This window comes from Lissotriton helveticus, chromosome 3_2 (assembly GCF_964261635.1).
Source record: "Lissotriton helveticus chromosome 3_2, aLisHel1.1, whole genome shotgun sequence".
Lineage (NCBI taxonomy): Eukaryota > Metazoa > Chordata > Amphibia > Caudata > Salamandridae > Lissotriton > Lissotriton helveticus.
In genome coordinates, this window is record NC_136062.1 from 35656209 (window position 1) to 35681581 (window position 25373).

Genomic DNA, 25373 nt, shown 5'->3' on the forward strand with positions numbered 1-25373 from the left:
ACAAAGGTCTTCCACTATTACAAAACAGAGGAACCTCCTAATGAGTACACTCCTTTCGAGGAGGTGGAAGTACCACTTAAATTTCAAGAGCATCTGCTCTTATTTAATGGCGCCCTAAAACATAATAATCACATCACCAGGCTCGGTCCATTAGGTAGACCAGGAGCAACGTGGCCGGTCCTAGCCGGATACACACCACATCCAGACATCGATGGGATGTCTGCAGCAGAGCTTTTAACACAGCTAAAACAATTAATAAAATTACATAGATAATTAGTCCAATATGTGATGCGGACTTCAACAATTCAACCAGCAATTAAAATTCCACAGCTGACCCCTCATCAGGGGAACACAAATAAAATTACACCACAGAACATACAATCCTTCCTAGGTAAAGTACCAGCTAAACGGGAACAAATACCATTCTGGTTAGCACAAAAAATCACCCAAATAGAGGCGGTGTTTCCAGACACCACCCCGTTAGAAAAACACAGGATTCTGACTATCTGTCTTCCAATGGGAATCGCACCACACGTGGAGGACTGTGACACTTGGGGTACAGTCTTTGCTTCCATCTACACAAAAACGCACGGTGTTCCATCCATTTCGGTAATACCAGATGTGCTAAAACAAATTCAAGACGAATACGGTCCAGAACCCGCTTTAACTCTTGGTATGAAATTACTAAAAGACTTCAAGCAGGTCTCGGCTATATTATTAGCCAACATAAAGGGAGAAGCAGCAAACGTGGCGATCCTCCAGAGGTTAAAGGAGACAGATATAGCAGAACAACCAGCTGAAATTGCCAGAATTATAGAAAAATCCTATGAGGAACTAGGTAGAGATAGTTTAGGTGGAATACCAGTAAAACCACAACTGATTGAAAGTCCTGGAAAAATATTTTTTAATAATAATTCAATATCACAAAAAAAGAGCTGGGATGGAAACAAACAATCCAATCCTAAAGAAAAGAAATTCCAGTCCAGAGGAAGGTCTCCTCGGCGGAGAGAAAAATCTCCGAACCAAAGACACAGGTCACCCCAAAGTGACCCCTCTGGGAAAAGATATAACCTTAGAAATAGGGATAATATAAAGAAGCCTGATAGATATCAAGACATTGATACACGTCCCTCTCAATCTTTTCAGACTTCCTCGCAGAAATCGGAAAGAAGAGGACGATCAGAACAAAGAGAAGAGCACGCCAAGTCCAAAGACAAGGAATCTGCTCATCTAAAAAAGAAACTACAATTTCCAAAAAAGAAGGTAGCCAGTATCAAGGTAGTTAACAATGCCGAGAATACTGAGGACACAACTGAAAAACGGAGAATGGGCTCACACAATGCTAGGCAGCGCAGCAGAAGTGAGCATAGCTCGCAAAGTCCTTATGAATCTTCTGGAGACAGTGGACACGAATGAATATCTTCAAGTGGAAACTGCAGACACCAGAGTTAGCAAACCTCACAAAATATATGAAATAACTTTACGTATAGAAGGGGATAAGACTAGAAAAATAAGGGGACTATTTTGGGATAATCTCTCCAAGGGCTATGACATCCTTCTAGCTGAAAAAGACTGGCCACCAGAGTTTGTCAGGGAGTGCCCTCATGGCGAAGAAATAATTATGCCTGCCTTCTCAAATCAAATCCCAATTCATAAAAAATACACACTTGCCAGAAAGTGGGCAGTAGCTCAAGCTCCTGCTTTATATAAAAATCATGTAGGATGGGATGAGGACTCTCCTCCTCACAAAATCCAGTTAAAATCACAACCTACTGCACAGAGACAGTATCCAATTAAGCAAGAAGCTAAAAAACAGGTAAAAGAAATCCTAGATCAATTAGAATACCAGGGGGTGATTGAAACTTGCACCTCACAAATGAACAACCCTTTGTTTCCGGTCTCCAAACCAGACACTTCATATCGTCTAGTTTTGGATTACCGACACCTTAACTCATGTTGCAAAACTTTTGCAGTGCAAAACTCGCATAGTGCTGCACTAATGAATAACATAGTGCGCAAAAAATACAAAACAACATTAGACATCTCTAATGGATTCTTTTGTCAAAACATAGCACCAGAGAGCAGATATTTGTCTGCGTTCTCAATAAATGGCACTCAAAAACAATTCTGTCGATTAGCCCAGGGGTACAAGAATAGCCCGGGGGTATTCTCAGCGAGAATAACAGAATTACTACAAACATATGATAACGAGGCATTATCTTATGTCGACGACATATACCTAACAGATGATGACTTGGATACTCACTTGAAGAGAGTGAACACCATAATACTTGGGTTCGCAGCAGAGGGTTACAAATTCAACTTTAAAAAATCTAGAATTGCCCATCTAACAGTCCTGTTCTTAGGATACGAATTATCAAGTGAAGGCAAAAGCCTGGCTGACAATTTCCTAGAGAAATGTGCCGTACTCCAAGCACCTAGAACACTAAAAAACCTACAGTCAATTCTAGGCTTCCTAAATTTCGGAAGAACATACATTGCAAATTACGCAGAAAGGGTCAAACCCCTTTATGATCTAATAAAACCAGATTTTAAAAGAACCAATTGGACTCAAATACACACAGAAATTTTGAGATCCTTACAAACAGACATGTTAATTAAAACAAAATTAGAAACACGTGATAACACACGCAATCTAGTGATTCGAGTCATCCCAGGAAAATGCGGATTCACATACCTGACCTCTAATGAGGGAGAAAAGGTACCAATTGCATTCAAATCACACTTGTACACAGAAGCTGAAAAGAAATTCAGCATTAAAGAAAACATTGTTCATGCAGTTCAAGCCGCAATAGCTAGAGAAAAAGATCAAGCGGACGGTAGACATATCACAGTCAGAACAGCAGAATCAGCCTTTGAGGCATTAACAACACCGTGTAATTTACCAACAACAACATTGAATCCGGAATGGATACAATGGGTGAATTCAATTACAACGGACAAAGTATACTACTACTTTGATCCAGAACTAAAGGAATTGAAAAATCTAGAATTTAAAAGAACATTCCCTCTGCCTATCGACATTCTGCCCTTACGACAATACGCTTGTGTAATCTATACAGACGGACATGCTCAACCCTCCATTTGGGGAGAACAAGCATACAACCCCACATGTGAGATTACAAAAGAAGTGTGACGCGGAGGTAACCTAAGACCTATATTAACAAAAACACACTCAGTAGAAACTAATTCAAAACAACAGACTGAAATAATAGCATTGAAAATGGCGCTAGATAATGCGGATCGCGAATTCCCGACACTTATAGTGTCCGATTCATATTACTGCGTCAAATCATATAACAACGATTTGCAGACATGGATTCAAAACGGTTACAAAGATGACACAGGTGCAACAATAAAGCAAAAACTGCTTTGGGAACAAATAGTTCTTTTAAAAAAAGAACTACCAAAGACTCACGTGACACACTCACTGAGTCATCAGCGTGATGGTGTTCACGTTGCAGGGAATTCATTGGCTGAAACAGCCACAGCGGTAGCAACTAAATCGGCTTCCGTAGCTCGAAAAAAGCGTACAGTGAAGTATATTGACGGTGAAACGGTGCTGGCGGTGAAAACGTCATCAAAAGGCGACTGCTCAGCGCTACCGATCAACTATCCACTCAATTATACATACATAATCGATGCAAACTCCGTCCCTTTTGCTCGAATCCCTGGAGTGGGGGATAGAGTGATTCCAAACATGGACAGGAGAACTTTGTTAATAGCAGACGCACATATGGGCGAGGGTCTCAGACACCTCAAACTAAAAGATTCTCTGGAAGAATTACAATCAAGGTACTGGTGCCCAGGCATGAGCCTGCATCATACCATGTTTGTAAAGAACTGCCCAAACTGTAACAGAAATCGCAGTGGTGAGAGAAACGGTGTAATACCGTGTCGTTTCACTCCAGAAAAGATCAACAGTAAAAAGCAAAGCGTCCGATTAACATATAAAGGCTAGTTTCCACTTATAATGTAGATCACCAGCACTCGGCTGACGTCTGGACTGTTATACAAAGATTTGCGAGTCTAAATGGCATATACGCTAGAAGCATGCTACGTTTGACTATTGTTTTCACTCTAGCCCTCCAGCCTGAGGGGAAACATGGCCAAATGAGCATAGCACAGCGGGACTCTTCTCACTTCCTTCCTGAGGGATACGGGATGGTGTAAAGAAAAAACCAAGGCATAAAGCTATCTATAACAGAAAGGATATTAGGTTCGGGAGCTGGGTGGGTCAAACATCTAATAAGTGTCCAACGTAGTCTAAATAACCTGCCAAGAAATTCTCTGAAGGGATTCAGTCCGTACGAATTATTGTTTGGAACTAGGATGTTAGTCTTAGACCTCGACAGTCAGACTTCAGTGGTGAAGGAAAAAAGCTTTGATATCAAAGATCGTTTGGCTATTTTGCAGGACTTAAACGAAACAAGAAAAGACCTGAGCAACATAAAGTTGAAACAGCAGCCAACAACCACTGAAGAACCACCACCTGTCCCAGCAAGACCTGTCTGGATTCCAAAAGTCGGGGATCTAGTCAGAGAAAAGATCGCGGTAAAGAAGGAATTTGGGCCTTCTTACAGAAAAGCAGTTCCTGTCTTGTCCATCAACGGGACAAGATCAGTTGTACTACCGCCGCTTGCTGGTAAAAAAGAGAACCGAGTTGTATCCATCGACCTGGTAAAACCACAATCATGTGGCCGATAACAAATAGTATTATTTACAACAAGGGGTGGTGAGGGACAGAGTCTCTGAATTAAGCAGAATACTCTCACCCAGTCAAGAGATCAGGGCTAGATCCAACACCGTTTTTTAGCTCATTGCACCATCCCAGTTTCAGAACCTGGCTGTATGCAAATTAGTCTGTTCCTGTCCCAGTGCATGATGGGAACAGGGCAAACTAAACTACAAAAGCCAATTCTTACACTGGGAAGGAAACAAGCTTCCGGGGACCGGTTTCTGGCATTACAGCCGTCTTCGGCCCGGCTTGCTTGAATCCTGATGGTGCAATGAGCAAGGGACTCATGTCTGAGTATACCCTTCCACGCTTAGGGTGGACAAAATTATTTACAACAAGGGGTGGTGAGGGACAGAGTCTCTGAATTAAGCAGAATACTCTCACCCAGTCAAGAGATCAGGGCTAGATCCAACACCGTTTTTTAGCTCATTGCACCATCCCAGTTTCAGAACCTGGCTGTATGCAAATTAGTCTGTTCCTGTCCCAGTGCATGATGGGAACAGGGCAAACTAAACTACAAAAGCCAATTCTTACACTGGGAAGGAAACAAGCTTCTGGGGACCGGTTTCTGGCATTACAGCCGTCTTCGGCCCGGCTTGCTTGAATCCTGATGGTGCAATGAGCAAGGGACTCATGTCTGAGTATACCCTTCCACGCTTAGGGTGGACAAAATTATTTACAACAAGGGGTGGTGAGGGACAGAGTCTCTGAATTAAGCAGAATACTCTCACCCAGTCAAGAGATCAGGGCTAGATCCAACACCGTTTTTTAGCTCATTGCACCATCACCGTCTTCGGCCCGGCTTGCTTGAATCCTGATGGTGCAATGAGCACGGGACTCATGTCGGGCCGAAGACGGCTGTAATGCCAGAAACCGGTCCCCGGAAGCTTGTTTCCTTCCCAGTGTAAGAATTGGCTTTTGTAGTCTGGTCTGCCCTGTTCCCATGATGCACTGGGCCAGGGACAGACTAATTTGCATACAGCCAGGTTCTGAAACTGGGATGGTGCAATGAGCTAAAAAACGGTGTTGGATCTAGCCCTGATCTCTTGACTGGGTGAGAGTACTCTGCTTAATTCAGAGACTCTGTCCATCACCACCCCTTGTTGTAAATTATTTTGTCCACCCTAAGCGTGGAAGGGTATACTCAGATGTGAGTCCCTTGCTCATTGCACCATCAGGATTCAAGCAAGCCGGGCCGAAGACGGCTGTAATGCCAGAAACCGGTCCCCGGAAGCTTGTTTCCTTCCCAGTGTAAGAATTGGCTTTTGTAGTCTGGTCTGCCCTGTCCCATGATGCACTGGGCCAGGGACAGACTAATTTGCATACAGCCAGGTTCTGAAACTGGGATGGTGCAATGAGCTAAAAAACGGTGTTGGATCTAGCCCTGATCTCTTGACTGGATGAGAGTACTCTGCTTAATTCAGAGACTCTGTCCATCACCACCCCTTGTTGTAAATATTTTTGTCCACCCTAAGCGTGGAAGGGTATACTCAGATGTGAGTCCCTTGCTCATTGCACCATCAGGATTCAAGCAAGCCGGGCCGAAGACGGCTGTAATGCCAGAAACCGGTCCCCGGAAGCTTGTTTCCTTCCCAGTGTAAGAATTGGCTTTTGTAGTCTGGTCTGCCCTGTTCCCATGATGCACTGGGCCAGGGACAGACTAATTTGCATACAGCCAGGTTCTGAAACTGGGATGGTGCAATGAGCTAAAAAACGGTGTTGGATCTAGCCCTGATCTCTCGACTGGGTGAGAGTACTCTGCTTAATTCAGAGACTCTGTCCATCACCACCCCTTGTTGTAAATATTTTTGTCCACCCTAAGCGTGGAAGGGTATACTCAGATGTGAGTCCCTTGCTCATTGCACCATCAGGATTCAAGCAAGCCGGGCCGAAGACGGCTGTAATGCCAGAAACCGGTCCCCGGAAGCTTGTTTCCTTCCCAGTGTAAGAATTGGCTTTTGTAGTCTGGTCTGCCCTGTTCCCATGATGCACTGGGCCAGGGACAGACTAATTTGCATACAGCCAGGTTCTGAAACTGGGATGGTGCAATGAGCTAAAAAACGGTGTTGGATCTAGCCCTGATCTCTTGACTGGGTGAGAGTACTCTGCTTAATTCAGAGACTCTGTCCATCACCACCCCTTGTTGTAAATATTTTTGTCCACCCTAAGCGTGGAAGGGTATACTCAGATGTGAGTCCCTTGCTCATTGCACCATCAGGATTCAAGCAAGCCGAGCCGAAGACGGCTGTAATGCCAGAAACCGGTCCCCGGAAGCTTGTTTCCTTCCCAGTGTAAGAATTGGCATTTGTAGTCTGGTCTGCCCTGTTCCCATGATGCACTGGGCCAGGGACAGACTAATTTGCATACAGCCAGGTTCTGAAACTGGGATGGTGCAATGAGCTAAAAAACGGTGTTGGATCTAGCCCTGATCTCTTGACTGGGTGAGAGTACTCTGCTTAATTCAGAGACTCTGTCCATCACCACCCCTTGTTGTAAATATTTTTGTCCACCCTAAGCGTGGAAGGGTATACTCAGATGTGAGTCCCTTGCTCATTGCACCATCAGGATTCAAGCAAGCCGGGCCGAAGACGGCTGTAATGCCAGAAACCGGTCCCCGGAAGCTTGTTTCCTTCCCAGTGTAAGAATTGGCTTTTGTAGTCTGGTCTGCCCTGTTTCCATGATGCACTGGGCCAGGGACAGACTAATTTGCATACAGCCAGGTTCTGAAACTGGGATGGTGCAATGAGCTAAAAAACGGTGTTGGATCTAGCCCTGATCTCTTGACTGGGTGAGAGTACTCTGCTTAATTCAGAGACTCTGTCCATCACCACCCCTTGTTGTAAAGATAACAAATAGTAGGCCAAGTGGACTCCCGATAAGTAGTAGAACACCAAGATTTGCTACGAACACAGAGGTTCAATCGAAGAGGCTAATCACATTCGAAACGCCTACAGAACTACAACAAGGACTATGCAACAATGCAATGGAACTTAGACCTCTGAAAACCCAAATAAAAACATTTAGCAGAGACACACCAATCTATAATGAAGTAACAAACGACTATGCAAGAAACAGTAATCCTGAAGCAATTGGAACAATTGACAGAACTGCATCCGGCTACTTCATAAACTTCGATGATTCCTCTGAAGGCTTCACCGAATCAAAAACACAGCCATCAACAAAAACCTTTAAAGATTAAGTTAAAGTACTTTTGAAACAACTGAAAGAAACATATCTGATTTCTCCATGGATTGAATTTTGGGTGGGTTTTGGTGCATTTATCCTCATACTTTGTCTCATCATGGTACTAACTTTGGGACGCTTCATTGAGGGAAAATATGCTAAAATGGACACAGCAAGTCAGAAAATCAACTTGATCCTCAAACCACACACATCTTCACACGTCGAGAAAAGAGAACTTTCTTCAGTCAACTTCACAGCCAAGCCTATACCGGGTGGGGTAGCATGGGACAACACCGACTACGAAATGTATGGTCCGGTTGAAATCCTGAAATATCCACACCAAATTAAGATCTCGTTGAGTGACTTTGAAAAACCAAGCTCATTTGCTGATGATTGGGACTTTGAAAGTATAAATAATATGATGACTGACTTAGTGATGTCTGCTAAATTTACCAAACATGATTATTTGCAGGGTTCGACAAATTATGATAGTATGTACTGTTATAACCACTATGGTAACCATTTTCTACATAGATCTGCACAACCTAGAAATGTTTTAAATTATAATCAATGGGAACATTGTGCAACCCCTCCAAAAGGAAGCTCAAGAACCGTTTATGACAAATATTCATACTTTTCAGGTTTTAACACAAGTAATGCTGAAACATTTTATTTCAAATTGTCAAATAAGACAGGGACAAAGACCATGATAACAAACACGAAATTGATACATTCAGACTCATTCTTTGAACAAATGAATACTTTTGGTTTTGATTATTGGGACAAAAATGTTGAAGTAAAGAGTGTTTGGGGTACAAAAGAATGGCAAGTACAGGGTATAGAATCTTTGTTTAGAGCCTGCATGATCCCAGAACAAATTATATTTTTAAATGACACTGTTCAACAAACTACCTGTCTTGGCCTAGCCAAAATCAAAGACTTAAATAAACCGTCTATTCCAAAACCAACAATGAACAGCAATAGCTCTACAGATGAAGAGATAGACGTAAATTATGTATTAAACCAAAACAGAACACATCCTGATTGGAAAAAGTGGTTGATCTGGCCCACAGATACTAATAACTGTCAAGACAGATTCCTGAACAAAACACAGGGGTTCAAAATGACCAGGCCAGACCCTAGATATTCCCAAAGACAACACCCAGGGATATTAACCACCTACAGTGTGGGCAAATTATGCCTTCAGTGGCTACAGACTTCCACACTGGCAGAAATTAAGCAACACCTAACTTTACTTACTGATGGTGCTGACTTGCGTGATATCATTATGGGACCGCGCAAACAGCGTCAGAAACGTTTCATAGCAGCCTCTGTATATGCAGCATACAACGAGGCCTGGAAGGTGACTCAAATTGAGACAGCAGAAAGTATACGGGAAATTGACCGTATTAATTTGGAAAAATCACTCTCTGTAGTGGACAATGGGTTAATGACTCTGTTCTCCAGAATTTTTTCTCTGGACAGCATTGTGTCTTCAGCAATCGATATATTATCGCAAAACTTACTGTTGTTACAACACGGTCAGTCCCAATTGCGTTCTATTGTACAGCTTGGCTGGACGTTACAAAATCTGCGTTCAGGCTATGTGCCTTGGCGTTTAATCAACACAACGTTACTATTCAATATCTTTAACCTCACTGATAAACAAATCAGTATGGCACAAAAGAGTGCTGATTATACAATCTTGAGCATTGAGAAACTCGAGAGATTACCAGTGACAATGTCAGAACGACCTGTCAGTGAATGGATAATACATGGGATAATTAATATTCCAATATCAACCTTCAGGTTTCAATACTGCCAAAAATATATACAGGCTGGCATGTACGAAAAATTGGGAAAAGGGTACATTAAAACAACATGGAACTTGCCCTATTCACATGCATGTGTCAGTAATAAAGGACAGAAAGTGTTTTTTAAGTGGCAATAATTGTGCGATGTCACTGAGCGGTACACTTCTGTGTAATGGAATTAGTTTGCATGGAGCCTGTGAAGGGAACTCAAATAACCTTTCATGTCACCAGCTAGGCGCACCTGCAACAGAGATAGAACCTTTCTTTCAAAGACTCTATAATGGGAGTTACGTTCTAATTGTGGACCGCAGATGTTGTAGTCTTATGCCCGGGACTCCTTATCTCGTAACTACGACTGCGAAGGTCAAGTGCTGTGGACACTTATTGTTCCCCAGCTCCCTTCCAGACAGGGAGGCAAGGGCATGGCCCAACTTGAAAATTACTTCTATTCGAATAGATACTTTAAGCAGAATGAAAACAGTGCTTCTTCAGACGCCGACCAGGCTCACGTCATCAAAAGAAACGTATGATCTCCGGGTCGCAAGGACGACTGCAGAGATTCACTCATTGTTATCAACTAATTCCCCCATACATTTCGCAGAAATCCTGAATGAAATCTTAAATATTTCTGATACCAGTGGAGTCTCAAAAGTATTTAAGACAGTATTTTCGATGGCATTAACACCATTCAAAGCCATACTGGGTATTTTTCCAGATTTCGTCCATTCGATTTTTGGCGGACTTCCCCTCATTTTGGGACTAATTGCAGGAATACTATTCTTAGTCCTTATATTTCGTTATGGCAAACCATGTCACAGACAAAACACCTGCGACAAGGGAAGAAACAATCCTAGCCATTGGATACCGGGACCGGATATCAAAAATCCTGGGACTATCCCGGCTTAGAGATCTGAACATGACTTGGTTGTTTTTCATTTCGACCAATGTGGCAACGATGTGTTTTACCTGTATTAAGGTGCTTGCTATGCGGAGAAGAATGCGTGTTAGACACCTGTCTGACGCTACAATCAGATGCGCCAATGGATGCAGAAACATTGTTGAGTCCAATAAAGGCTCATGCTTTGTGCTGCCCTCAACGGCTGCCAATCCTGATGACGGCATTCGTGGAAGCTTCACCACTACGATTGAGGGGTAGTGAAGTTCAAGATGAAAGCAGCATTGATCAGGTACGACCTTCTGTCAGCAATACTAATCAAAACGTCAATGGAGACAATCATGCGCACGAATGCATGGTTACATCCTTTTCCGAGTTAGTGGAACTCTCCCAGGAAGCTGTTGACAGCTTTTTCGACAGTCTAAATGATATGATGTTCTCACCAGAGCAGAAATAGAGACTTTTGAGCAAGCTCGCACACGGCGTTCCCTGAATTTGGCCTTCAACTAGAATAGCAAAATACCATGAACAATTTTCCTTCTAGTTCACGGACAGTGATTTTTTCAGCAGCCCCAAAATATTTTTACATATTTTTCAGGACACTTATCTTCTGCTTAAAGTAAGAACTATTCTTAGAGAACTAAAACTTCTAATTTTAGATAGTTTATAGACATTAGCTGCCCGCTGGTATGTTCATAAATATTTTATTCTGCGATGGAATGGTCTCGAAACTTTTTTTCTGTATTAAGAGCCATTTCATGTGTAAATTCTCATATACAAATTAATGATAATGTATAGATATGCGTGATTACTTTAGCATTATTCTACAGCTTGAGTGCATATATTACATGTGACTGTTTTTTCCGTATATTTGATAATTTCAAAATGCATTTATGTATTTTGGGGTGGTAAGGTATACACGATACTCTACAGTATGTTTTACTATGCATAGATTCGTAAATATGTCCATAGTTAGCGTGGAGTGGGTGTGATGTATTCCTATAGGTTCTGTATCGATCCCCCTATTCCTGACCCTATTCTGGTTAACAAGTTAACTAGCAGCCATCCCATGAGGCAGAAAACCCCCATGATGCAGGAACCGTTATCTGATTAAGCCACACTACGGCACAGGAACGTGTTATCTGATTAGGTCATAACGCTTGCCATCTAATTAGACAAGCGATATTCCTCCAGCCCCTGATAAGGCATACGGAGTTCTCAAAACAAATCAAACCTATGACAACCTGGGAAAAACCCTGCGGTCATTGTTTTGATTTCACCAAGAACTTCAGCAAAAGAATGTGCTAACGACCAGGTCGTATGACATCCTTATTGACGTATCTATGTCCATCCTTACGTCAATCTCGGCACCTTAAAGGTATAAATATTACCGATATTGCCATATGCAAACACACGCGGTGGTGACGAGATCGGAGCAGCCAGACTTGCCGAAGCCCAGAGCAGAGCAGACCCCGCTGGCGCAGCCCCGCCTTCCTGACGCGCTGAGAACGAGACGCTGCTTTCTCCTGCCGAGAAATCCAGCTCCGGCGCTTCCGGGTAGCCCTCGCAGGCAGCCTGGAATATCGAGACCAGAGACGAGAGATACCATCCCTCATTCATCCTAGATTCCAGGTACAGAACTGAACAACCCCTTGCAGAGAATTCTTTAGTCAGTCACTTGGCAAAACAAACTTAACTTAAACTGCTACTTTCTATTCCCGCCCACGTATTAGGCTTAGGTCAGGTACATCTGGGGTAGGCGTAGTTAGAAACACCAGTTGAGTACGATTAGTCAAATGTATATGTGTATGTATCTATTTTATCCATTTTAACCCATCATATGGCTTAGAAACCATATCAATGTTTTTACAGTATTATTTTATACTTCTGCTTTTAATGTATGCACTTTACTTAACCATAAGTATTGCAATAATATCGATCCATTTCTCTTGTATGAGAAAAGAGACTGATCAATAAATACCATCTTTTATTGAACACGCCCGTCTCTTCCTTTTCTCTACAATCTGGTGAGACTAAGAATGCACGTGCTGACTGAGTAAAATAAGTCGTCTTTTGTTTTCACACGACTCTAGAGATACATTCTTGATTAGGGGAGAGCAAAGTTGTCATGTTCTATGGTTGTCAGAAACTAAATCCCTTCTTGTCTATCCAGGGAGGTTCAACTCCTCCTTGCCTATTCGAGAAAGTTTCTAGTGAACTCTGAGCTAGCTGGCAAACCCAAAACTTTAAGTCTAATATCGACAATAGAAGACCTAGTTAACGTCTGGTCTAGGCCTATACTATTGAAGGTATTATTCCAATGCGCAGAGCCTATTGGGATAATAGGAACTACACTACAATATAACCAAGCATGTACCCTCCTGGTTTTCTTTGCCAACCCTGGCAACCCACCCTTCTAAACAATGTTTACTCTAGACTCATTGAAAGTTAAAGAGTTCTTCGTTTTTAACCCCTTCCGTGCGGCCGCGATTCCCCCCGTGTGCGGCTGCCGAACGAACAGGGCGGGGCCGTGACGAACCCCAGCCGTCATCAGCACACGAGCACCGTGGAGCATGACGGCTGGGGTTCGTCACCAGCATGGAAGGGGTTAACCAGACAAAGCTAAGGGCTTGATTTAAAGTATGGCAGTCTTTGCTCTGTCTGTCAGGGTGGACAGAAGCCCACAATATTTACAGATCACTGCCAGTGATCACTGTACCATCAGAGGAACCACTATCACAGCAGTTCCTCTTAAGGCGCTGCAAGTTTAGTGTACTGCCACTGTTTTACAGAGGGCTGCCAGCAAAATGTTTTTGTTTTTCAAAACCAAACTCCTTCTCTCCCAAAGTGTGGGGCTAATTTTTCTGGTTTTAGGTTGAGCCTAGAGTCCGCGCACAAGCGCCGCTCTAGGAAGATCTATGGTAGTTCAGTACGGGAGAGAAGCCCCGCCCACAACCCGCCCATATTTTTCATTGACTTATGTCTTTGTCCTTTGTTAATGCTGTGTTCTGATTCATTATGAGGCTTGTTAGTCCTCTCCTTAGTACAGCTTTGTCGTCATTTGATTCCTCCCATGGGTACTGGGCCCTTTACTTGGTTGTTACACAGTTGTTATTTTCAGTGATGTAAGCACTATTTACTTTGATTTTATCCTACTTCGGGCAGGATGACGTGATTTGTTTACATTCTGCGCGCTGTGCACTTTTGAAGCTGCCAGAACACTTGCTACTGCTTGTTTCAGACTTGGGCTGTGCCCTGAACGTAAGTGAAGGTTGCCACGAGAGTAACTGTGAGGTGACATGGGGAGTACCAGCGCACAGAACATCTTAAGAGAGAGAGAAGATAAAACAGGAAAGACCACGACTCTCGACGGAACGAACATTAGAACAAGGAACAGGTCTGCCTCGAAACATGCAACAGAACTAGCCGAAGCCATTCTCACCCATGACATTGACATTGCCTTCATCGCCGAGACCTGGCTCAATGATTCCTCCCCCCCGATCCTAGATATGCTCGTCCCCCGGGTTTTTCTATCGTCAAGAAAGATAGAATTGACCATAAAGGCGGAGGCGTGGCAATCATCCACAACATTAACCTATCGGTGTCCGAAACCGATACCTTCATATATAACTCTTTTGAATGCCTTACCACCATCATCAAAACCACCAACAATAACCTAGTGCACTCCCACCTCCTATACCACCCCCCAGGCAACTCCGTCACTTTCACAGAACACCTATCTGACCTAATCGCACACTGCTCGCTCCAAGATTCCAACAATATCATTCTAGGCGACTTTAACCTTCACTGGAATGATAAGAACAGTGCTCCTGTACAAAGATTAAATGACCTTCTCCTCTCCAACAATCTCACCAGCACTGATCCCAAGAATCCCACAACAAAGGAGCAATCTTGGATGCCATCATCGCCAATCATGACGCAATCTCCATAGACCACATCCTGCCCGTCGACTGGTCAGACCATCACCTTCCACCTCCCCCTCCAGACCATGCCTCTGCCCTCCAACTCTAACCCCCCTCATGGTCGAGAAACTTATCGCAGATCAACACAGATCAGTTAGCAGAGAAAATATCCTCCCGCCTGCCCATCTACCCGGTAGGCCTCTCCACAGAAGAACTCACAGCCCACTACAACATTACCATGTCCTCCATCCTTGATGAACTAGCCCCCTTGAAACTGAAAAAACCCAGGAACGTTCCCTCCAGATCCTGGTTCAACAAGAACTTTAATGAGGAAAGAAGGCAACTCAGAGCCTCTGAACGCCTCTGGAGAAAAGACCCTCCTCCAACCATTACGAGGAACTCAGAGCAGCAAGAAAAAGTACAAACACCACATCAACAACGAAAAATCCAACTTTTTCTGTGCCGCGCTGGATCAAGCCAAAAACAGACCAAGAGAACTCTTTAACATCATTAAAAAACAAACGTCCAAGCCAGTGACTAGCGTTGTCCAGCCCTCTAAAACCTTATGTGACAAGTTCACCAACTTCTTCAACGAAAAAATCAACTTGATCGAACTTTCTCTGGACCATAACCTTCTTCCTCCAGACAAAGACTGCTCTCCAACAAGCGCAATCTCCTCCAAATAAATCCAGCAGCAACCTGGTCCTCCTTTGACCCCATCTCAGAATCGGAGATCCTCAATCTTATCTCCTCCTCCAAGCCATCCTCTCACAACCGCGATCCCATTCCCGCTCAAATGGTCAAAAAGAAGAAACTCTCCCTAGCTCCACTTTGGTGCAAAATCATAAACAGTTCTCTAAAACTGGTTCCATTCCAGACTGCCTTAAAGTCGGCCAAGTAACTCCTCTTCTGAAAAAAACAGGCCTAGACGCAACCGACCTGAACAATTTCTGACCCATCTCCAATCTCCCTTTCCTTGGCAAAGTCCTCGAAAAATGTGTCCTTCGTCAACTGAACAAACACATTGACAACATAAACTTGCTGGACCAACACCAATCTGGTTTCAGAAAAGGATACAGCTCCAAAACAGCAATCCTCAACATCATGGACGACATCTTCAACTCCCTCGATGCTGGCCACTGCTGTTTCCTCATCCTCCTAGAGTTGTCTGCTGCGTTTGACACTGTAGACCACAGTCTTCTCATCCAAGGTCGCAATGAACGGGCTGGCGCAGAGAAAGTGGTCCTTCAGTGGTTCTTCTCCTTCTTCCGAAACCGCTCACAAAGAGTAAAAATCAAATCCTTTGCCTCCAAACTCATTCCCGTCAACAGAGGAGTTCCTCAAGGCTCCATTCTCTCCCCTCAACTGTTTAACATATATATATGAAACCTCTCACCTCCATTCTGAACAAAGCGAATATCCCCTTTCATCTCTATGCAGATGATACACAGATCTACTTGGAAACCTCCTCCCTCAACGACATTCAAAGACTCAACAATACCCTCAATGAAGTCCAAGAATGGCTAGCAAAGAACCACCTCAAACTCAATCAGGACAAAACCGAGAGCCTCCTCATCTCTAACAAGGAAGAAAACCCGCAAATCATTGAATGGTTGAAAGCTATTGATGCCCTCAACGGAAATCTCACCCTGGGTCAAATCACTGGGAATCACCCTTGACCACAAACTATCCATGTCCAATCACATCAAGAACTCCGCCAAGAGCGCCTTCCTCAATTTGAAGCACCTTAACAAAATGAAACCCCACATCCCTTCCGCCGACCTCAAGCAAGCAACCCAAGCCCTGGTGTTGTCCAGACTGGACTATGGGAACGCAGTTCTCTCCGGGACTGATCGCTCTCACCTAGGCCTGCTCAAAACCACCCTCAATGCTGCAGCCAGGATGGTCACCGGAATCAAGAAATTTGACCACATTTCTCCTGCGCTCAGAGATCTGAAATGGCTACCAGTTGAAATGCAGGCCAGTTTCAGAACTGCCTGCCTCACACATAAAGCCCTGCACACTGGGAAACCGGAATACTTAGCCTCCAAACTCAAGTAAGCCTGACAAGCAAGACACCTCAGGAGTTCCAACTCTCTCCTCCTCATTCCCTTAAAAACGTGTATACAAAACACTGCTGCCCGCTCTTTTGCAGGAAACGCCCCAAAAACCTGAAACGCCATCCCAATCAACATCAGAACCACCCCCTCCTTTCCAAAATTCAAAAGCCTCCTTAAAACTATCTACCTCAACCGCCCCTTCCCGAAAGCAATTACGTGATGCTCTTGCCTCCACCTGGCTGCCTCCTGTCAGCGCTCCCCCATCGGGCAGCCACCGTCATCGCACAGCCACTTCCTACCTCTTCCATATCTCAGCCCCTGGGCTGACACCACGAAAAGAACTTCTCCACCACCAGTCGTGCCTTCCTAGGACTTTGATATTACCTCCTGACCCCCCTCCTCAATGCCTCGCCGCGGCCCCCTCGACCCCTCTACCTCAATCGGCTCACCGCGAAGACTCAAGAGAACTGTAAAGCCTCCTTTTGAACATTTTTTTCCCTCAATCGGCCTACCTCTGACACTCAGCTGTACTCTGTAATGCTTCCATTTGAACTTTTTCTGTATTTCTCCTTCGTTGCCTTTATCCTGTATTTTTGTCTCCTCCTCATCATGTTGTAAAGCGCTCCAATACCCTCGGGTCTGGCCAGCGCTATAGAAGACTTCCAAAATAAATATATAAAGAGAGAAAGAGAGCGCGAGAGAGAGAGAGAGAGGGAAATGTAAGTATTTGTGGATCAACCTGTGGGTGGCATCAGCAGCTTGAGATAATCTTTTTAAAATGCTTCCTTAGCCATTGACAATGCATTGACACTTGGGGGATGGTGCCTAGCTTGAGGATAGTTGAGAAAAACTGACCCTGGGTGAAGTATAATACCATCATCACCTTTACCTCTGGGTTCTTCTCCCATATGTTTCACCATGATACTTAAACTCTCTGCACTGAGTAGGGGCCTACTGTAAAGTATTAATGGAATCAGTAGAGGTGTCCTCAGTCGTGCCATTGTTAGCCATTTGAAGGCAAATATTTATCACCTGTAGGCTAGAGGTTGTAACAAATGGTGTGTTAACCCTCTTGAAAAATTATATTAGTAACTTCTCAGAGGGATCAGATCCTGTGTGTGAAAATCTTTTCACATCTATTTTGGACTTCAAGGAATTAGGAGAGCGCTTCCTCCTTAGAGACAATCAGAGTATTCTTCCTACATTTCACCCCTGAGGCAGTACATGGCTTGACATGTCTTGGTGGGTGCTGAGGTACACAAATAACCAGGAACATTCCTGATGGTAGGAGAAGTTTGTGGGATTTTAAAAATCGGTGTTACCCTGGGAGCTGTGTGAGCAGCTAGGTGAGCAGTCAGAGGAGGTCATGTAGAATTTTAAACTTCTGACTCCCCAGCCTCATTTAGAAGAAGAGAACACCTGATTGTTGCCATACTGGACAAATCAAAGGCAGCAGCCCATCCGGTACAGGCTCACTCTCTTTTCATGGTGGTACTGCTGATGCATATTTTCATGTCTGGACCTGCCGTGGTAGATCTGATGGACCCAGGCAGTGAAGCTAAACAATGATGGGCCATCAAAAAACATGCCACTCTGCTTACCATTCATATTTGCTGCATTTGTAACATTGACTGATGGACTTTCGACAAAGAGATTGTTGGCAAGTAGGTGAGATCTCTGAATATGGTGGGTCGTTCACCACTGGTGAGCTGAGGTAAAGGCTTGTGAGCCTCCGCCCAGTGTCTAAATGTCAGTGATAGTTTCTTGATGGGTTTATATCCTTGAAAGCTCACTGAATGGTCCTCCCATGACCAATTTAACACTTTGGGCTAATTAATAATCAGGTAGATCATTGATTTTAAGAAAATAGAGTCATAATCTGACATGTTGGTGTTTTTCACAAAGCTCTTGTACTGTGAGCCTTAGGAAGAAATTATACACTTTTAAGTATTTTACAAATATTGAGGTGTCCTCCAAATCACTTAGCGAGAAGTTAACTTTACTCCTCTCAAATACTTGAGGTTTTTAAGGTCAAGTAAATAATCTTGTCAGAGGATGGTGCAGTACCTCTTGGTATGAGGTTGTTCTTGGTTGTATGTGATTTTGATAAAATCGTGCATGAAGAAGATGGTTTTGATGAATTTATTTTGTCAAACCTTGTGGATTAAGTTTCCATGTAGAGTGGCTTTCACTGGCTTGACAAAACCAACCTACTAAAAGCCATCTTGATTTTCAGTTTGTGGCTTTTAAAAGGAGGTTACTCCTTCTTCCCCTTTATATTTATTTTTTACAACCCCCTTACTCTGCCTCCCAATTTACTCCCATTTTTACATAGCCCTTACGCCCATTCACACTCTAATCTTTTTTTACAAACCCCATACTCCTTACCCAGCCTTACTCAATTTTTTTTTAAACTTCATCTCCTGCTTTGCTTTATTTTATTTTTAAAGTACTTTACTCAAACTCCTGCTTTACTCCCTTTTTCAAACACCTTAACTCCAGCACCAACTGTATTCCTTTTTTATAAACCCCTTGCGCCCCTTCACAGCTTACTCAATTTTTAAAGGCCCTAATATTCCCCCTTCTGCTTTAATCCTTTTTTCTAAACCCTTTACTCCTCATCCACCTTTACTTATTTTTGGAAAAAAAACTTTACTTCCATTGTTAAACCCCTTACTAACTCTCCCCCTTAACTTTATTCTCACTCTTGCTTTACTCCTTTTTTCAAACCCCTCCCTACTGCTGGCTTTACTCTCATTTTTCACCATCCCCTCTCCCCCACTTTACTCCTTTTTCTACCCTATTACTTCCACTACTGCTTTATTCCATTTATTTTGAAACCTGTTACTCCCCTTCCTTCTTTACTCCCATTTTTTATGAACCCTTTATTATTCTTCCCTCTTCAGTCCCTTTGTTAGGTCGAGCCTACAGCACTCGCACCGCAGGAGAATTAGGTCGAGCCTACAGTATTTCAGATGCAGGATGATCTGTTGTAAGTACTTTGTGGGCTCTGGAGTATTGCTGCAGGACTTGCCTGCTTTTTAGGTTTCGACCTGGCGATCTGCGCAAGCAGTTCGCGCAGGTGAAATCTTTTGTTTACCATATTGGCTATTGGAACGTCCCCCACCTCCCATTGGCTAGCTCCATAAATGGAGGCTAGCCATTGGGAGCCGGATCTGTCCGTCAAGGCCGGACCAGATTCGGGGGCGTTCCCGCGATTTTTTCCCTCTCCGCCTCTGCTATGTCGTCATCGCGGCGGTGGGCGGAGCTTCGTTTTTTTCCTTCTGTGTTTGTTTTGGTCATTCCATGCGAGGAAGCCCAGGTGAGTGCTTGTTTTTTAGTGGTGGAGCACGTGAATTCAGTGTACGTTAGTTAAAAATACATGATGAAGACACAGGCCACGATCTGGCTGTTCATCAAGTGCATGGGCGCTAAAACAAATTTTTGCCCCTTTATTTGTAGTGAGGACTACGCAGTGGTTTGTCTGATGTGAAATTGCTCGGCTGATCCCCTTTGTTGCAGCATGCATAACTTTTCATTCTTTCAGTTCGACTTTACAGTCCGTTTTAATAATGTCCTTAAAACTGCGGGTGTTCAGTACCTAAACGGCCTAAATAGACTCGTATGGGCTAAGCATCTCGTGCCCCTCGTGAGACACTTGTAAAACTGCTCATAAGATTTGCAACAGGGAGTTTTTTCATGGTTTGGCATTTTTCGTAATGCATTACAGTTGAATTTATATAGCGCTTCATATCCTAACCACACTGCAAAGCGCTGAAGAGCATCATAGAGAGTGCAGAGTGGAGAGTGCATAGGGAGTGCAGAGTGCATGGAGAGTGCATAGGGAGTGGAGAGTGCATAGGGAGTGGAGAGTGCATAGGGAGTGGAGAGTGCATAGGGAGTGCAGAGTGCATAGAGAGTGCAGAGTGGAGAGTGCATAGGGAGTGCACAGGGAGTGGAGAGTGCACAGGGAGTGGAGAGTGCATAGGGAGTGGAGAGTGCATAGGGAGTGCAGAGTGCATAGGGAGTGGAGAGTGCATAGGGAGTGCAGAGTGGAGAGTGCATAGGGAGTGCAGAGTGGAGAGTGCATAGGGAGTGCAGAGTGGATAGAGAGTGGAGAGTGCATAGGGAGTGGAGAGTGCATAGGGAGTGGAGAGTGCATAGGGAGTGGAGAGTGCATAGGGAGTGGAGAGTGCATAGGGAATGGAGAGTGCATAGGGAGTGGAGAGTGCATAGAGAGTGGAGAGTGCATAGAGAGTGGAGAGTGCATAGAGAGTGCAGAGTGGAGAGTGCATAGGGAGTGGAGAGTGCATAGGGAGTGGAGAGTGCATAGGGAGTGGCGAGTGCATAGGGAGTGGAGAGTGCATAGGGAGTGGAGAGTTCATAGGGAGTGGAGAGTGCATAGTGCATAGGGACTGCAGAGTGCATAGGGAGTGCAGAGTGGGGAGTGGAGAGTGCATAGGGAGTGGAGATTGCATAGGGAGTGCAGAGTGGAGAGTGCATAGGGAGTGAAGAGTGCAGAGTGCATAGGGAGTGCATAGGGAGTGCATAGGGAGTGCATAGGGAGTGCAGAGTGCATAGGGAGTGCAGAGTGCATAGGGAGTGCAGAGTGGAGAGTGCATAGGGAGTGCAGAGTGCATAGGGAGTGCAGAGTGGAGAGTGCATAGGGAGTGCAGAGTACATAGGGAGTGGAGAGTGGAGAGTGCATAGGGAGTGCAGAGTGCATAGGGAGTGGAGAGTGGAGAGTGCATAGGGAGTGGAGAGTGCATAGGGAGTGGAGAGTGGAGAGTGCATAGGGAGTGGTGAGTGCATAGGGAGTGGAGAGTGCATTGGGAGTGGAGAGTGCATAGGGAGTGGAGAGTGCATAGGGAGTGCAGAGTGCATAGGGAGTGCAGAGTGGATAGGGAGTGCAGAGTGGAGAGTGCATAGGGAGTGCAGAGTGGAGAGTGCATAGGGAGTGCAGAGTGGATAGAGAGTGGAGAGTGCATAGGGAGTGGAGAGTGCATAGGGAGTGGAGAGTGCATAGGGAGTGGAGAGTGCATATGGAGTGGAGAGTGCATAGGGAGTGGAGAGTGGAGAGTGCATAGGGAGTGGAGAGTGCATAGGGAGTGCAGAGTGCATAGGGAATGGAGAGTGCATAGGGAGTGGAGAGTGCATAGGGAGTGGAGAGTGCATAGAGAGTGCAGAGTGGAGAGTGCATAGGGAGTGGAGAGTGCATAGGGAGTGGAGAGTGCATAGGGAGTGGAGAGTGCATAGTGCATAGGGACTGCAGAGTGCATAGGGAGTGCAGAGTGGGGAGTGGAGAGTGCATAGGGAGTGGAGAGTGCATAGGGAGTGGAGAGTGCATAGGGAGTGCAGAGTGGAGAGTGCATAGGGAGTGAAGAGTGCATAGGGAGTGCATAGGGAGTGAAGAGTGCATAGGGAGTGCAGAGTGCATAGGGAGTGCAGAGTGCATAGGGAGTGCAGAGTGGAGAGTGCATAGGGAGTGGAGAGTGCATAGGGAGTGGAGAGTGCATAGGGAGTGCAGAGTGGAGAGTGCATAGGGAGTGGAGAGTCCATAGGGAGTGGAGAGTGCATAGGGAGTGGAGAGTGCATAGGGAGTGGAGAGTGGAGAGTGCATATGGAGTGGAGAGTGGAGAGTGCATAGGGAGTGGAGAGTGCATAGGGAGTGCAGAGTGCATAGGGAATGGAGAGTGCATAGGGAGTGGAGAGTGCATAGGGAGTGGAGAGTGCATAGAGAGTGCAGAGTGGAGAGTGCATAGGGAGTGGAGAGTGCATAGGGAGTGGAGAGTGCATAGGGAGTGGAGAGTGCATAGTGCATAGGGACTGCAGAGTGCATAGGGAGTGCAGAGTGGGGAGTGGAGAGTGCATAGGGAGTGGAGAGTGCATAGGGAGTGGAGAGTGCATAGGGAGTGCAGAGTGGAGAGTGCATAGGGAGTGAAGAGTGCATAGGGAGTGCATAGGGAGTGAAGAGTGCATAGGGAGTGCAGAGTGCATAGGGAGTGCAGAGTGCATAGGGAGTGCAGAGTGCATAGGGAGTGCAGAGTGGAGAGTGCATAGGGAGTGGAGAGTGCATAGGGAGTGCAGAGTGGAGAGTGCATAGGGAGTGCAGAGTGCATAGGGAGTGCAGAGTGGAGAGTGTATAGGGAGCGCAGAGTGCATAGGGAGTGGAGAGTGGAGAGTGCATAGGGAGTGGAAAGTGCATAGGGAGTGGAGAGTGGAGAGTGCATAGGGAGTGGAGAGTGCATAGGGAGTGGAGAGTGCATAGGGAGTGGAGAGTGCATAGGGAGTGCAGAGTGCATAGGGAATGGAGAGTGCATAGGGAGTGGAGAGTGCATAGAGAGTGGAGAGTGCATAGAGAGTGCAGAGTGGAGAGTGCATAGGGAGTGGAGAGTGCATAGGGAGTGGAGAGTGCATAGGGAGTGGAGAGTGCATAGGGAGTGGAGAGTGGAGAGTGCATAGGGAGTGGAGAGTGCATAGGGAGTGCAGAGTGCATAGGGAATGGAGAGTGCATAGGGAGTGGAGAGTGCATAGAGAGTGGAGAGTGCATAGAGAGTGCAGAGTGGAGAGTGCATAGGGAGTGGAGAGTGCATAGGGAGTGGAGAGTGCATAGGGAGTGGAGAGTGCATAGGGAGTGGAGAGTGCATAGGGAGTGGAGAGTGCATAGTGCATAGGGACTGCAGAGTGCATAGGGAGTGGAGAGTGCATAGGGAGTGCAGAGTGGAGAGTGCATAGGGAGTGCAGAGTGCATAGGGAGTGCAGAGTGGAGAGTGCATAGGGAGTGCAGAGTGCATAGGGAGTGGAGAGTGGAGAGTGCATAGGGAGTGGAGAGTGCATAGGGAGTGGAGAGTGCATAGGGAGTGGAGAGTGGAGAGTGCATAGGGAGTGGAGAGTGCATAGGGAGTGGAGAGTGCATAGGGAGTGGAGAGTGCATTGGGAGTGGAGAGTGCATTGGGAGTGGAGAGTGCATAGGGAGTGGAGAGTGGAGAGTGCATAGGGACTGCAGAGTGCATAGGGAGTGCAGAGTGGGGAGTGGAGAGTGCATAGGGAGTGGAGAGTGCATAGGGAGTGGAGAGTGCATAGGGAGTGGAGAATGCATAGGGAGTGGAGAGTGCATAGGGAGTGCAGAGTGGAGAGTGCATTTGGAGTGGAGAGTGCAGAGTGCATAGGGAGTGCAGAGTGCATAGGGAGTGCAGAGTGCATAGGGAGTGCAGAGTGGAGAGTGCATAGGGAGTGCAGAGTGCATAGGGAGTGCAGAGTGGAGAGTGCATAGGGAGTGCAGAGTGCATAGGGAGTGCAGAGTGGAGAGTGCATAGGGAGTGCAGAGTGGAGAGTGCATAGGGAGTGCAGAGTGCATAGGGAGTGGAGAGTGCATAGGGAGTGCAGAGTGGAGAGTGCATAGGGACTGCAGAGTGCATAGGGAGTGCAGAGTGGGGAGTGCATAGGGAGTGGAGAGTGGATAGAGAGTGGAGAGTGCATAGGGAGTGGAGAGTGCATAGGGAGTGCAGAGTGGAGAGTGCATAGGGAGTGCAGAGTGGAGAGTGCATAGGGAGTGCAGAGTGCATAGGGAGTGCAGAGTGCATAGGGAGTGCAGAGTGCATAGGGAGTGCAGAGTGGAGAGTGCATAGGGAGTGCAGAGTGCATAGGGAGTGCAGAGTGGAGAGTGCATAGGGAGTGCAGAGTGCATAGGGAGTGGAGAGTGCATAGGGAGTGCAGAGTGCAGAGTGCATAGGGAGTGCAGAGTGGATAGGGAGTGCAGAGTGGATAGGGAGTGGAGAGTGCATAGGGAGTGGAGAGTGCATAGGGAGTGGAGAGTGGAGAGTGCATAGTGAGTGGAGAGTGCATAGGGAGTGCAGAGTGGAGAGTGCATAGGGAGTGCAGAGTGGAGAGTGCATAGGGAGTGCAGAGTGGAGAGTGCATAGGGAGTGCAGAGTGGACAGGGAGTGCAGAGTGGACAGGGAGTGCAGAGTGCATAGGGAGTGCAGAGTGGATAGGGAGTGGAGAGTGCATAGGGAGTGCAGAGTGCATAGGGAGTGCAGAGTGGAGAGTGCATAGGGAGTGCAGAGTGGATAGAGAGTGGAGAGTGCATCCCCTCTACTTCTCTTCTATGGACACTTGTACTTCTTCTACTTCTCCACCAGCACAGTGTGTGTTTCCACTCGCCCGTGGCACTGGAGACTGAAGCACATGTGGAGTGGTGTGGCTCACTGGTTAGAGGCGGCAGACCCGTAAGCAGAGAACGGCCCGGGACCAGGGTTCAATTCCCGATGCGGCAGGGTCGTGGACCAGGGTCAAAACGGACTCGATAATTCTCGCCTCGGTGCCCACTCTAACCAGGGAACACACTCGGCAACTCTGGGCATTAAGCTTGCCTCATCTCCACAACGCCCCCCCCACAGACGCCGGGGATGCCTGGTTTCACCTTGGAGATACCCAAAAAAAGGGACTATCTCACAGGGAAAACCAGGACGGGTTCCCCAGCGGTCTTCAGCGCCTAGATACTCCTTGGAGTCGTAGTGCGCTTTACAAGTACACCCACACATTCTTCTTAGGGTGACAACCGTCTAGCTGGTCATTATGGACACTCTTTCCAGTTCTTATGTGATCACACTATGCATTATGGGGGGTGTAGTGTTGTTTTGATTCCATTAGAACACAGCTGAAAACAATGATTTGTAGATAAAAACTCTAGTCCCACTAAATCTTGGAAGTGCTTATTCACACACACACATGCATGCA

The 25373-nt window shown here is 45.7% G+C and overlaps 1 protein-coding gene across 6 annotated transcripts in view; it reads left to right on the top strand.

Moving 5' to 3' along the window:
• Positions 1–25373, top strand: part of ATP8B4 (ATPase phospholipid transporting 8B4 (putative)) — a 4589528-nt gene that overhangs the window by 3312779 nt on the left and 1251376 nt on the right. The window lies entirely within an intron of this gene.